Genomic DNA, 15,197 nt, shown 5'->3' on the forward strand with positions numbered 1-15,197 from the left:
GCCTTGAAGTTTAAATCGGCTGATGAGACTAAGCTAGTTGATTTCGTTCCTGGCGATTCATCCAAGCAGTTTAGCATCAGCGCTAACTTAGATCCGGAATAGGAAAGCGCGCTCATCGAGTTCATCCGTGAGAACCGGGACATCTTTGCGTGGAAGCCTCCTAACATGCCAGGTGTACCGAGGGAACTCGCTGAGCACACACTTAATGTTGATCCCAAGTTTAAACCGGTCAAGCAATTTCTTCATCGGTTCAATGAAGAAAGACGCAAAGCTATTGGTGAGGAGGTAGCTAGGCTCTTGGCGGCTGGGTTTATCATCGAAGTGTTTCATCCTGAGTGGTTGGCTAATCCGGTGCTAGTACTTAATAAGAATGGCACTTGGCGTATGTGTGTGGACTATACAGATCTCAACAAGGCTTGCCCAGCAGATCCTTTTGCCCTCCTGCGTATTGATCAAATCATTGATGCTACGGCGGGTTGTGAGCGTTTGAGCTTTCTGGATGCATATTCTGGTTATCATCAGATCAAAATGGCAGTTAAGGACCAGGAGAAGACAGCCTTCATAACTCCTTTTGGAGCCTTCTGCTATGTGTCTATGCCCTTTGGGCTCAAGAGTGCCCAGGCGACTTATCAGCGCTGTGTGCAGAATTGTCTTCATGATCAGATCGGCCGCAATGTTCATGCTTATGTGGATGATATTGTGGTAAAATCTAGACAGAAGGAGACATTGATAGATGACTTGAAGGAGACCTTTGATAAACTGTGGGTTTATAAAATGATGCTTAATCCGGCCAAGTGTGTTTTTGCTGTACCAGCAGGAAAGCTCTTGGGTTTTCTGGTATCTAACAGAGGCATCGAAGCTAATCCGGAGAAAATCAAGGCTATAACTTCTTTGGCTAAACCGAAGTGTATTAATGATGTTCAACGCCTGGCAGGCCGGATTGCCGCGTTGAGCCGGTTTATCAGTTGCCTTGGGGAGAAGGCCATCCCTTTATATCAGATGCTGAAGAAAACGGATAACATCATCTGGAGTGACGCCACCAATGAAGCATTTGAGGACTTAAAGCGGCAGCTGGCTAATCCACCGGTTCTTGCTGCTCCTGTTGATAAAGAGCCATTATTGCTATATGTGGCAGCTAACGCCCGGGCTGTTAGCGTGGCTATTGTGGTGGAGCGCAAGTAGGCCGGAAAGGAATACTCGGTTCAACGGCCGGTTTATTATATCAGTGAGGTACTTATTGAATCCAAGCAAAGGTACCCGCATTGGCAGAAGCTGGTGTATGGAGTTTTCATGGCAAGCCGGAAGCTTAAGCAATATTTCCAAGGTCATCCCATCACGGTGGTCAACTCTGCTCCTTTGGGGGATATAATCCAGAACAGGGAAGCGACTGGCCGGATTGCTAAGTGGGCTATTGTGCTTGGGCCTCACGGGTTAAAATACATACCCCGGACGGCGATCAAATCTCAGGCACTTGTGGATTTTATCAATGATTGGACAGAACTACAGGCGCCGGAAGAGAAGTTGGATCATACTTATTGGACTATTCATTTTGATGGGTCCAGGAAATTGGAGGGCTCGGGGGCTGGAGTCGTTTTAACTTCCCCACGAGGTGATAAGTTTTGTTATGTTCTCCGTTTAATGTTCCCTGCACTAACAAAGCAGCTGAATATGAGGCTTTACTCCATGGTCTTCGGATGGCTAAAGAGATGAATCTCAGCCGAGTTAAGTGCTTTGGTGATTCGGACCTGGTGGCTCAACAAGTGTCCGACACTTGGGACTCCAAGGACCCACTCATGGCGGCATATCATTGTGAGGTGGATATTGTTGCAGGTCACTTCAAAGGTTATCAGGTGGATCATGTGGACCGGCGGAAGAACGAAGCGGCGGACGCTTTAAGCCGTTTGGGTTCTCAACGTAAACCGGTTCCACCTAATATCTTCCTGGATGTGCTGCATAATCCGTCCGTCAAGCTCCCTGGTGAAGAGGATTTGGCTGTTCCTGATCCGGAGGATCAGTTGGTGGCGGCCTTTCATGTTATTCCAGATTGGACGGTTCCATATTTGGCGTATATGAACCGGGGCGTGTTACCAGAAGATGAAACTTCGGCTAGGCAGATAATCCGGCGGTCCAAGTCCATGACTATTATCAATGGAGAGTTACATCATTGCAGTGTGACAGGGGCGTTTCAACGCTGTGTATCCCCTGAAGAAGGCCGTGAAATTTTGCGTGAGATCCACGAAGGAGATTGTGGTCACCACGCCAGTTCAAAATCGCTAGTAGCCAAGGCGTTTCGTCATGGTTTCTATTGGTTGACGGCTCATGCTGATGCCGAGGACTTGGTCAAAAGGTGTGATGGATGTCAAAAGTTCTCACGACGGGCTCATGTACCGGCTCAAGAGTTGAGGATGATTCCAATTACTTGGCCGTTTGCGACTTGGGGGCTCGATATGGTTGGACCCTTTAAGATATCCAAGGATAAGAAGACCCACCTTCTGGTGGCGGTTGATAAGTTCACTAAGTGGGTGGAGGCAGAGCCAGTCAGTAAGTGTGATGCAGCTACGGCGGTTCAGTTCATCAAAAAGGTGATCTTCCGGTTTGGCTTTCCACACAGCATTATAATAGATAATGGTACCAATCTGTCAAAGGGTGCCATGAAGGAGTTCTGTCAACGTGAGCACATCCGGCTTGACGTATCATCAGTGGCTGACCCCCAGTCCAATGGTCAAGCGGAGAGGGCCAACCAAGAGATCTTGAGAGGCATCAAACCCCGGCTTTTGGTTCCTTTGCAATGGACGCCGGGTTGTTGGGTTGAGGAGTTACCTTCTGTGTTATGGAGCATCAATACCACACCCAACAGATCGACGGGGTACACGCCTGTTTTCATGGTTTATGGAGCGGAGGCAGTTCTTCCTAGTGACATCCGTCATGAATCGCCCCGTGTGGCGGCATATGTCGAAGCTGACAATGAGAAGGCGCGGCAGGAAGCTCTCGACCTGTTAGATGAGGAGCGTGACATGGCAGTAGCCCATTCGGCGATTTATCAGCAACATCTGCGTCGTTATCACAACCGCCGGGTTAGAACCAGAACCTTTCAAGAAGGCGATTTGGTGCTCCGACTCATCCAGGATTGTAGCGACCAGACCTCAAACAGTCTGTGCTGTTGTGCACCAGTGTCATCCCTGGATCAGTAATGCTGACACGCACAGTACAAATGGAGGATTTATAACAGAGTAGCAATCACACACTTATTACAACGAATATCTCAAAAGAGAATAAGTATGATAAATATGGCTTAAGGCCATCTAATACGATAACAGCGGAAGGCTTGGAAGATAAGTGAGTCCATCAACTCCAACGGCATCACTGAGTATAAGACCACGACCTAAGGCACCTTACTCGTCGTCTGAAAAGTCTCCAACATAAAACTTTGCAGCCCGAAAACGGGTCAGCACATGGAATATGCTGGCAATGCAACACATAGAGAATAATGAACAGAACAATATACTACATGCATATATGGCTGGTGGAAAGCTCTATGGTTACAGTTTTGTGAAAAGCCAATTTTTCCCTACTGCAAAGGAATAAATTTTATTTAACTATCATGGTGGTTGTGAAACATTGAGATGGTACCTCCAACTCAATCCCAATTAAGTATCATCATTAACCCAACAATATTAATTAAGGTAACATGGTGATGAGATTCATATGATAATCCAAGTACTAGATACTCAAGATGTCCATAACCGGGGACACGGCTAACCATGATTAGTTTGTACACTCTGCAGAGGTTTGTGCACTTTCCCCCACAAGACTCGGTCGCCTCCGCTTGAATCTCGCACTGCATGATGTTTGAGAAACGGATGACCGAGACACAGTCTTTCAGAAGTGTAAACTCTCTACTCTGGGTAGACAGTACCACCTACAACCCCTACATCTGCTAGTCTACCTCTTCAAGAGCTCACACAACTTAATCAACTATGCTAGCGCCCATAATAGCTTGTGGCTGCACACGGAAGTTTCTAGCATGAAAAATCTCATGATCCCTTTGAGCTTGGGTGGCGGTCCATAGGATGATCACACGGGTACTCCGGGATATCCAAAAATACAGGCAGCACTGGGTTCTCCAGGTGCCTCAATCCACCCAGATGTGAGTTTTAGTTGCCACCTTAAGTAAACCATTAATTTAACAATCTCACATCTGTCGTGAATATCTCTCAAACCCAATCCACGTCTACAAGCATAGCATAGCGATATAAGCAACGTAGAAGTAACTCCCAAGGGTTTGATAATAAAACGGATAATAGGTACTACCTCAACTACTTCCCAATACCCATAGTTTAATTAGATCCTAATCATGCAATGTTTGAGGATTGATCTAATGCAATAAAAACTGGGTATGAAGAAGTATGATCAAAGTGTTACTTGCCTTGCTGATGATCCGTGAAACCTAGAGATTCGAAGTAGCAAGCGGCGCACTCCGGGTACTCTATCGCAAACAAACAAGCAAACAATAAGTACTCATCTAATGCACAAGTAAAACTCAAATAAAGATCTAACCAGAAAGTTCAACTTAAGAACTCCGGTTTGCAAAAAGAATCAAATCGAACGAAGCAATGAAAGTCAAAAGGCGAAAGAAACAAGCTTCGTTTACTAATCTGGATCTAGGTCAAATTTTACAGTAGCAAAAACTTGTTTGAGTGGGTTAAACGGAAAGATAATTTCGAGACGAAACTCTAGGCGCTTGAATAGCCTGATTCCGATAAACGAGCGAAAAGTTAAACGAAAACGAAGATCTGACAGGAAATCACGATATGGAATAATCGCGGAAAATCTGACGAAAAAGAAAAACTGACGAACAGTTAAACGAACGAACGTTCGTTAACAGCAACAATCTGACGAACACGTTCGTTAAAACGAACGGGTCGGTGAACGTTCACTAAGTAATAAAACCAAAAAAAATAAACCGATCTATATAAAAAACTAGGGTTTAGAAAAAAAACCGAATTGTTTTTTTTAAAACGGACTCGGCGGCGGCGGCTTCGGCTACCTCGGCGGGCAGCTCCGGCGGGGCTCCGGTGGGGCGGGCGAGGGGCGGCGGGGCTCGGCGGCGACGGGGCGACGGCGGGAGGCGGCGGGCGGCGGCGCTCGGGCTCCGGGGCGGCTGCGGCGGCGGCGCGGGCGCTCCTGCGGGCGGCGGCGGGTGCGGGTTAGGCGGCGGGGTGGGGAGAGGTGGCGGGGCAGGGGGGTATTTAAGGAGGGGGAGGGTAGCGTAGGGGAGGGGCAAGGCGGCGGCGGGGCGGCGTCTTCGAGCCGGACTCGGGCGGCGGCGCGGTGGCGTGCTCGGGAGGGAGACGACGACGGGACGGGCCGGCCTGGCTCGGCTGGGCCTCGGCCCAGTCGGGCGCGGGATTTTTTTTTAAATATTCGCCGAATCTAAAAAAATCGCAGGAAAAATAAATAAAAACCAAAAATGTTGAAACAAATTTTCCCCGTCTAATTAAAATAATTAGAACGAGATGAACATTTTCTTGGCCCAAAAAAGCAGTTTTGAAAATGTGCAATTTTTTTAATGCAACTAAATCCGAATAAAATCCAATATTTGATTTTAATATTTTTCCTCCAATATTTCAATTATTTTGGAGAAGTCATATTTTCTCCTCTCATTTATTTTAATATAAAATATTTTTCGGAGAGAAAAATAATTAAAACCAGAAATCCTCGTTTTATTATTTGATAAAAATCAAATATGAAAAACCGGGAAAATCCCCAACTCTCTTCGAGGGTCCTTGAGTTGCTTAGGATTTATCGAGAATTTGCCAAAATGCAATAAAATATGCTATGCAATGATGATCTAATGTATAACATTCCAAATTGAAAATTTGGGATGTTACAAGGATGAGACGGATATGCGCAAGTTATCTCCCCCTTTGGAAGGACCCTTTGTGGTCAGCAAGAATCTGCACAACTGGTCATACTACCTAATCGATGTTCGAGAGCGCAAAGACTCACGTAAATCGGAGGAGGAGACCCACCGGCCATGGAATATCGCTCATCTTCGGCCCTACTATACTTGAGCCCTAGGCTCTGCTTATGTACATAGTTATGACAATGTATATTATGATCAATATAATAAACCGGAGCCTCAGCTAAAGCGGGGTATCTGTTGTTTTTCTTATATCATGTGTGGTTACATGGGGGCTTCTGTTCATAAAGCGGCATCCGGTTTACCCCTTGATTCAGCTTATTAAAGCTTCCTATAAAAATCACTTGGGGGCTTGGTTGCATTTGAACCATAGCTACACCTCTTGATCGGTGCAATGCCACAATACCACTTGGGGGCTTGGTGGTATTCGAACCATAGTCACACCTCTTGATCGGCTCAAAGCCAAATTACTCTGGGGCCAAAGAGAGTGTTGCAAAGCAACAACTCAAACATAGGCACCCACTGAGCACAACTCACAATGTTACTTGGGGATTCTTTGTTATCGCAATGAACAAAGAATCTACACTTGTAATAGGCTATCAAGCCACGGCTTGGAAGCCTGGTGTATACACCTAAAACCCCGGGTTAGCCTGCCTTCTTAAGTAAGTTACTCCGCCCAGGTAAACCTGATATGACCCGTCGAACTTTGACAAGTTACTCTGATAAGACCCTGAACTTGTCAAGTTAAAACGACGATTGGTTAAGGATTGAGGACCATCTTAAAAGGCTTTGTAAAATGGTTTAACTCAGTGGCCTGGCAGCCCATGAAAAGCCTCGAATTTGGGGCCTGGCAGCCCGTGAAAAGCCTTGCGACAAGTTTTCATTTGCTATTTGCCAAGTTTTTCTCTCTTTTGACAAGACCTATGATGTTTTTTAAACCGGTGTTCATCAACCCGGCTAGGCTGTCAACTACAAGTTGTTAGTACGTAATCATTTATAACCCGGAGTTTCTTAACCCGGTCTGGTTTCGATTCAAAGCCGCCAGCATTAAATAAATCGGTGTTTATCGCAACGCGGAACGGTTTTATCGTAAACCGGCATAATATAACAGGAGTAATTGATACTCCGAATTAGGGTTGTTACCCTCACTACAACAAGTTGGTCAGCCAACATTATGACTCAAGGTCACAGGTATCAATTATTTTCATATTTGATTATCTTTTTGCAGCCTCGGTTATAAACCCTGGCTATATATCTGGGCATCATGACCCGTCCGGCGGTAAACCGCCAGGACACTATATACTTCTTCTGTGCAGGAATGGCTTGAGTAAATCGCTATGGTTTATGAGCATCATATGTCTTAAGCATGGCGGATTAACAAGTGTCAGGCACAAATAAATATGCACGAAGGCATAACAGACCAAGTGTTTTAACTAGCCTATTACAAGGCGTTTCAGTGCCCAAAAGGATAATTGTTTCTCAAATAAGTGTTGCAGCATGTGGAAGACTAAACGGGCCTCCGGATTATGATTGATCACCAGCTTGACCTGACGGCTGCGGATCATCTTGCACCGGTTCATCCTCTTCGTCTCTACCCAGCGGCTGGAAGTCAATTGTTGTCCAGTCGATCCCAGTTAACGCTTGGAACACAGCTTCGTCGCTTATAAGGGTGGACGGTTCAATGTCAGGGGCATAAGTGTGTTTACGGATTGGAGGGATCAGGTTTTGAGCCTCAGGAGTCGGTGCAGCAACCCGTTTGTTATTGGTGTCATAACTCGCCTGGTAAAATGAAAGATCAGCCTCTTCAGCGAGTTGACAAGCCAGTGGACGTACTTCCCGGTTTATGGCGCGGAGATCTTCATTGTCAAATTCTGACCCGTCTTCTTTTAAGCTTGGGTAGCCTTTAGCCATGTCCGCCGGATCAAGATCAGGCACCCATGCTTTTGCCCGGGTTAGTGCGGTCAGAGCGCCAGCCCTTGCAGTAGATCTCTTTAGCTCTTCTACCCGGGCAGGCAACATAGATAGCCTGTCTAAAGTATCCTTGATTAACGTCGGGGGCGGCTTATTTTGAGAAGCGGTGCGGATAATTCGTTGCGCGCCGGTGTACAATTGCTTTATCAGTGTGTAGTCAGCCTTCAGTTTCTTCTATACATCAGAGCCCAGATGACTAATGCGAGTTCCTGCATCATTACAAACGTCAGTAAACCGGCAACACATGGGAAGATATGTTGAAAGTATAAAGCAAGGATGTTTACCGAACACAGCAGCACTCATGGCATGTATCTGCCGCTTTACGCTAGTCAGCTCATCTACCACCGGTTTAAGAGTTGCTTCTGCGTCCTCGGCTCTTTTTCACAAAGCGGATTTTTCTGTCTCCCAATCCGCCCGCTCCTTGTTGAAGCTCTCTTTCAGTTTTTCCATAGCGTCTAAAGCGCTGGTCAACTCTTCCTTGGCCTTGGAGGTTTCGGCTTGCTGAGATTTGATGTTCTCTTGCAGATCGGTGGTTTGAGCTTCCCTTTTGCTCAGCTTAGCCTGTAACAGACAGAAGTATAATGAGTTGGTCATACATGTTTGAAGTATCAAGCACATAACAACTTATGCACCTGATACTTGGGGGCTAATGCATATTTGCTTGTTCTCGGAAATTTCTACAAGTCCCAAGCATAATACAAGTATTACTCTTGGCACTTGGGGGCTAATGTATGTTTTCTCAAAGTACTCATCTGGGAAGTATTTTAGAAGTCCCGATTCATCTTTATAAAGTTAAACCGGCCCTTGGGGGCTACACCAGTGAAGCAGTGTTGCAAATATAAAGTTTTTACTAAGTCCCGGTTTAGATTGGTATCATAAATCATCACTTGGGGGCTACTGAAGTTGATATTTGAAAATGGACATAAGAGACATAGTTGTGTGGTTACCTCATATCGCTCCTTCATCAGATTTACTAAACCGGCTTCATAGTCACGACTGGTGTACAGACGGTTCAAGAAGCCAGAGTGAGTGTCTTGGGCGTTGAGATGAGCGTAGCTGGACAAATCGGTGCTCCGTTTGCCTTTGCCCATAGCAGAAAGTTCATCCTTGGCGCTATGTTTGGATAAAGCGACCGGGTTGCCAGGAGCAGTCTGGCTGACACCGGTAATCATAACATCATCCTCTTTATCATCAGCAGCCTTCACGGGAGTTGGCGGTTTATCGGTAGCCTTAGCTGGACTGGCTGATTTTTCATCAGGTTGGACCGGGCTGGTCGGTTTGTTAGCATGGCCTGTGGTGTCAATTTCTACTTGTTCAGTAAACAAGTCATGGTCTTGAGGCGGCGGATCATTAAGCATGGCATCAGCATCGGTTTCTTCTGGGTCTGGAGTCTTTTTCGGTTCAACAGCCACGTTATCATCAGCCGGCTTATTTAACCGAGCCTTCTTGCGGGGTCTAGGCTTGGCGCTGAGAAAAATAAACATGAGGATCAGTATAGTATGTAAAAATAACACATCAAGGATAAAAACAAGTGCATGGCTCACCCAAGAACTATTTTAAGGGGTGGAAGCTTTGTGGCCGATGACTCGCCAGAAGATGAGTGGGAAGTGCCCTGATAATTTGAATCAGACGGATTAAGAGGCTGTCGGAAACAACCCGCCTTGGGGCAAGAAGTGTCATCAGAGACCTCTGATCGGCGTTTCCGAACCGGAGTGTTCGGTAAACCGGCGGAGGTAACTACCTGGCCGCTGTGCCGGGTCGTGCGGCGAGCTTCGTGTTGCTGTGTCTTCAAAAGAAAGTTGGGGTCCAAGTAAGCAAGAGGGTGAGAAAATTTTACTTTTCGGATTGCTCGATGGATTTTCGATGTTGGCAGAGGATCTGAATCGGAGGAAAGAATGATTACCTCTACGTCATCAGCTTGACTGCCTTCAGCGTCGTCCTGATAATAGTCATCGTCAATGAGGTGTATAAAAAATGAACCAAGAGAGTCAAATTTTACCTCTGAGTCCGGATTAGCCACATCGTCATCGGCATTTGGCTCGGAAGATGTAGTGGTCCTTTTCTTGGCAGTTTTTTAACAACCTTGGTCTTCGGGCGAAGTGGCTTGGCCGGTTTATCTTGTGGTTTTGCCGGTTTATCTTGTGGTTTTTTCTTCCAGAATGGATCATCGCCCTGTCAACGATGGACACGATTTTTCATAAGATATTTTGAAAGAAGCAAGTTAAAGTAAAAAAGGGTATATGATCCTTACCTTTGGCGGTTTATTGGAAACATAGAAAGGGCTTAATCCGGTCTGGCTACAGTGTCGGAGTAAATAGCCACGGGTAGCCTAACTGACTCCCCCTGGCTTCTCAAGAAATTATCAGGCCATTTGAGCCTTCAAGCATTCGAAGCATAGGGCCGCCTTCCCCCGGCCGGCTATCCAAGGGGCCGACTCTCAGAAGGCGACCCATTCCCAGAAACCTCCCCCAAGATAGCTACGGGATGGCCGACTCTAGGAAGCCGGCTTCAAAAGGACCGACTGCCAAAAGCCGGCCATGAAGAACACCGACTCCCAAGAGCCGGCCATGAAGAACGCCGACTCCAAGAAGCCGGCCAAGACCACACCCACCAAAACTATGCCCACATAATGGAGATAAGATGGGGCGTGGCCACAGTACAACCCACTACCCCTGAATCCCGAAGCAGGCATGGCCATAGGACGCCGTACGGGTCAGCCATCTCCCGTCCGGCGCGACACTGTAGCCATGATGGCCTCGACGTCATCCACGATGGACGCCAGTACGGCCCGTAGGCGGCGGGCCCCTTTAGCCAGAGAGACGCTCGAAGGCAGCCCGGCCTCCCCTAGCCAGCCCGGGGCGTAGCCGGCCCCTAGAAGCCGGCTACCCCCCTCCCTCGAAACATGTGCCACATTAAGGAGACAAGACGAGGTAAGGCTACAGTCAGAGCCCACAAGGCGGCACACTGTAGCCACGCTTACCTCGACAAAGCCCTCGTCATCAGGGCGAGGCAACAGTAACCAGCCGCCGACAGGACCCCCAAGCAGTGGGGCCGGCCTGTCGACCAAGAGGCCGGCAGCCTGCGGGACCCACCAGTCGGTGGGCCCGAATGGCCGGCGGAGAAGCCGGCGAACACAGACACTGACGGCTGGGACCCGCGCCCAGCCGGATTACAATTGTACCCCCGGGGGTAGGCCTATATAAACCCCCCGGGGCACCCATGCAAAGGGTTGGTCTCATAGAGTTACACACACACCATATAGAGAGGAAAGGGAGAGCTAGCCTTGCTCTTCTTCTCCCTCGAATCCGACAGCTCAAGGAGCACTTGTAGCTACTCGTTTTGATCTAGTGATCATGCGGAGACCCTGCAGAGCAGGACTAGGGGTGTTATCTCCACGGAGAGCCCCGAACCTGGGTAAGATTCGCCGGCGTGCATGTCTTCGCCTCATCCCGTTTCCAGGCACCGGCGACGTCTTACTGGCTCCCACAATGATAAGCCACCCGTTGGCATATGTCGCACCTACCACCCGACATTTGGCGCCCACCGTGGGGCCAGGTGCACCGTCGTCCGGAGACCTGTTCTGGACGGGAACCCTTTTTCTCCCCCGCGAGCGCTGCCAGCCTGCTGCGCCCGATGGCGTTTGCCCCGACGCGCTGCAAGGCGTCGACGACGCCTGCGCAGCGAGCTGCCTCGCCGATCTGCTCGGCGAGACTCGCATCTCCGACGAGCCCGCGTCCGACGCGGGCACGGACTACCCCGAGAGCCGCCTCGTCAGCCTCCTCGACCAACTTCACGTCTCCAGCGAGCCTGCTGTAGACTTGGAGTCGGTCGGCTCCACCGACCCGATGCTTGTCGATTCCGACACGGCATCGCTCGACGCCTACCCCTCCGACGTGGTGGTCTTCGACGACCCTCTCCCTCGAGCTGACAGCGGCAGCAGCGCTGTCACCGAAGTGTTGGTCATCAGCCACGTCGCCAACTCGGGCGAGAACGCCCACGACGCCCTGCAAGCGGCGATGCACGACTTATCCGTCCCCATCCCGGCCGACGCCGACGCCGAGACCTTGGAGGCACGCCGCCTCGCCCTCATCGCGGAAGGCCAGAAGATAGCCTCCATGAGACGCCTCACCGAGGCTCACCAGCGCGAAGTCGACCGCGCCGCCTTTGGCACGCCGCCTCGTGGCGGGCCGAGCCGAGCCGGCTTCGTCCAGAAGCGCGGCGCGGCTATCGCCAGCATGCTGGGGGCAGACCGCCCCGTCTACGCCACCCCGCTCGAGAATCTGCGAGCCGCTCAGGCGGCCGCTGAAGAGCTAAATGGGCTGGGGGCCGATGAGCTCCCCTACATGACAAGGCGGATCCAGCAGCTGATCGACGCGGCCGCAGAACGGCACGAAGCCGGCGCCCGCGCTGAGAGTCCTCCCCCGCGCCGGGAGCACGCCGCGACATCCCGGTCGCCGACTGCGAGCGGCGCCCGCGCGAGGAAAGACAAGGAGCCGGCTGCTAGCCGCAGCCGGACTCGTATCACCATCGAGCGCGACGCGGAAGGCCGCCCTCGAGCGGTGGAGCGCCAAGGAAATCCGCCTCCTCCCCCGCCTCGAGGGGAGAGATACCCCACCCCGCCGCCTGTCACGCATCCGACTCTTGGTGGCCGACTAGGCCACCGCGAAGGAGTCGGCGAGAACGACGCCCGCCACCGGATCGACCGCCTGGCTCGGTCCCTGGTGCTAGAAGAAGAAGATGATGTCGGTCCGCCATGCTTTGGCCCCCGCATCCGCGACGAGCCCTTCCCCAAAGGGTTCTCGCTCCCCAGAGACACGCCTAAGTACAACGGCTCTGTGAAGCCGGAAGATTGGCTCATCGACTACTCTACTGCTGTCAGCATAGCCAACGGCAATCGGCGCGTAGCCGTGAAGTACGTCCCCCTCATGCTACAGGGCACGGCGCGCACCTGGCTCAACAGCCTCAAGCCCTACAGCATCAACAGCTGGCTGGACTTCACGGAAGTCTTTGTCCGTAACTTCACCAGCACGTACAAGCGGCCTCCCAAGCCTCGCCAACTCTCCCTATGCGTCCAAGGGCCAAACGAGTCGACCCGCGACTACCTCACGCGGTGGGCCGAGCTCCGCAACTCCTGCGAGGGGGTGCACGAGGTTCAGGCCATCGAGTACTTCACCGCCGGGTGCCGAGAGGGCACCCTCCTCAAGCACCGACTCCTCTGCGACGAGCCGGCTACCCTCGACGAACTGCTGATCATCGCGGACAAGTACGCCACGGCCGACTCCTCTATGAAGACCGAGCTTCGAGTGGACGCCTCTGGGAAGGTGATCGCTCCGGCTCCCAAGACGCCGGCTGGCGACTCCAATCGGCGCCCCTACCAGAACGATCACAAGCGCAAGGCCCCTATGCCGCCCTCCACCAGTCGGCAAGTGGCCACAGTTGAAGATGAGCAGCCCGAAGAGCGGCCCGCTCCCAAGAAGAAGGGTGGCAGGCCGGCTTGGCAGCCGGCTTTCTCCTACGAGCAGACTCTCGACGCCCCCTGCAAGTTCCACAGCGGCGCGAAGCCGTCCAACCACACGACCCGAAAGTGCCACTGGCTCACGCGAATCTCCAAGGGCGAGGGGCTGGTGCCGCCTCCGCCTCCCGGCCCGCCGCCTCCAGCCCCCCAGCAGCCGGCGGCTCGACCAGCAGTCGGAGCCATTCAAGATGAGTTCCCTGAAGAGCACGCCGCCTACGTCGTCTTCACAAGCCAAGTTGAAGACAAGCGTAGTCGGCGCCGTCAGCACCAAGAGGTCAACGCAGTCGCCTCTAGCACCCCCGAGTTCATGCACTGGTCCGAGAAGCCCATCAACTGGAGCCAGGCCGACCACCCAGAGGTGATGCCATCCCCTGGCTCCTATGCACTAGTCTTGGATGTCACCCTCGCGACGGAGAGGCGAGCTGCCCGATTCTCCCGCGTCCTGATTGATGGCGGAAGCAGTATCAATATACTGTACCGCGATACCATGGAGAAGCTGAACATCAAGGCGAAGCAGCTCATGCCAAGCCGGACCGTGTTCCATGGCATCGTGCCCGGCTTGTCTTGTTCCCCGATCGGCAAGATCAAGATGGATGTTCTCTTCGGAGACAAGGATCATTTTCGCCGAGAAGCGATCTGGTTTGAGGTAGTGGATCTGGAGAGCCCCTACCATGCTTTGCTTGGCCGACCTGCTCTGGCCAAGTTCATGGCTGTGCCCCACTACGCCTACCTAAAGATGAAGATGCCGAGCTCGAAGGGGATCATCACTATAGCCGGCGACTACAAGAAGTCCATCGAGTGCGCTATGGCCAGCAGTCGGCTGGCCGAGTCCCTCGTAGTGGCGGAAGAGAAGAAGATGCTGGAACGGGTTGTGGCCATGGCCGGCAAGCAGCCGGCCTTGTCCCCCAACCCCAAAGATTATGATGCGCAGGGCTCCTTCCAGCCGGCCAAGGAGACGAAGAAGATACCTCTGGACCCGGAGAACCCGGAAAGGTTTGCTGTCATTGGGGCAAACCTGGACAGTAAATAGGAAGGCGAGCTCGTCGACTTCCTCCGTGAGAATCGAGACATCTTTGCATGGTCCCCAAAGGACATGCCGGGTGTCCCGAAGGATTTCGCCGAGCACAAATTACACGTCCGAGCCGACGCGAAGCCGGTCAAGCAGCCCCTCCGCCGACTGTCAGAAGAGAAGCAAGAATCGTAGGAGAAGAGATAGCCCGGCTCCTCGCTGCTGGCTTTATTATGGAAGTATTTTTTCCAGAGTGGCTTGCCAACCCAGTCTTGGTATTGAAGAAGAACAACAAGTGGCGCATGTGTATAGACTACACCAGCCTCAACAAGGCCTGCCCCAAGGATCCGTTTGCTTTGCCACGGATTGACCAAGTGATAGACTCCACGGCCGGATGCGAGCTGTTGAGTTTTCTGGATGCCTACTCAGAGTACCATCAAATCAAGTTGGACCCAGCAGACCGCCTGAAGACTGCCTTCATCACACCATTCAGAGCTTTCTGCTACCTGACTATGACATTCGGCTTAAGGAATGCCAGTGCCACTTTTCAGCGTTCCATGCAGAAATGCCTCCTCAAGCAACTCGGCAAAAACGCCCACGTCTATGTGGACGACATTGTGGTGAAGACAGAGAAGCGCGGCACCCTGCTGGAGGACCTCAAAGAAACATTTGCCAACTTGCGCCGATTCCAGATCAAGCTCAACCCCGAGAAATGCGTGTTCGGAGTACCAGCCGGCCAGCTGCTAGGCTTTCTGGTCTCCGAACGCGGCATCGAGTGC

This window comes from Triticum aestivum, chromosome 2D (assembly GCF_018294505.1).
Source record: "Triticum aestivum cultivar Chinese Spring chromosome 2D, IWGSC CS RefSeq v2.1, whole genome shotgun sequence".
Taxonomy (NCBI): Eukaryota; Viridiplantae; Streptophyta; class Magnoliopsida; order Poales; family Poaceae; genus Triticum; species Triticum aestivum.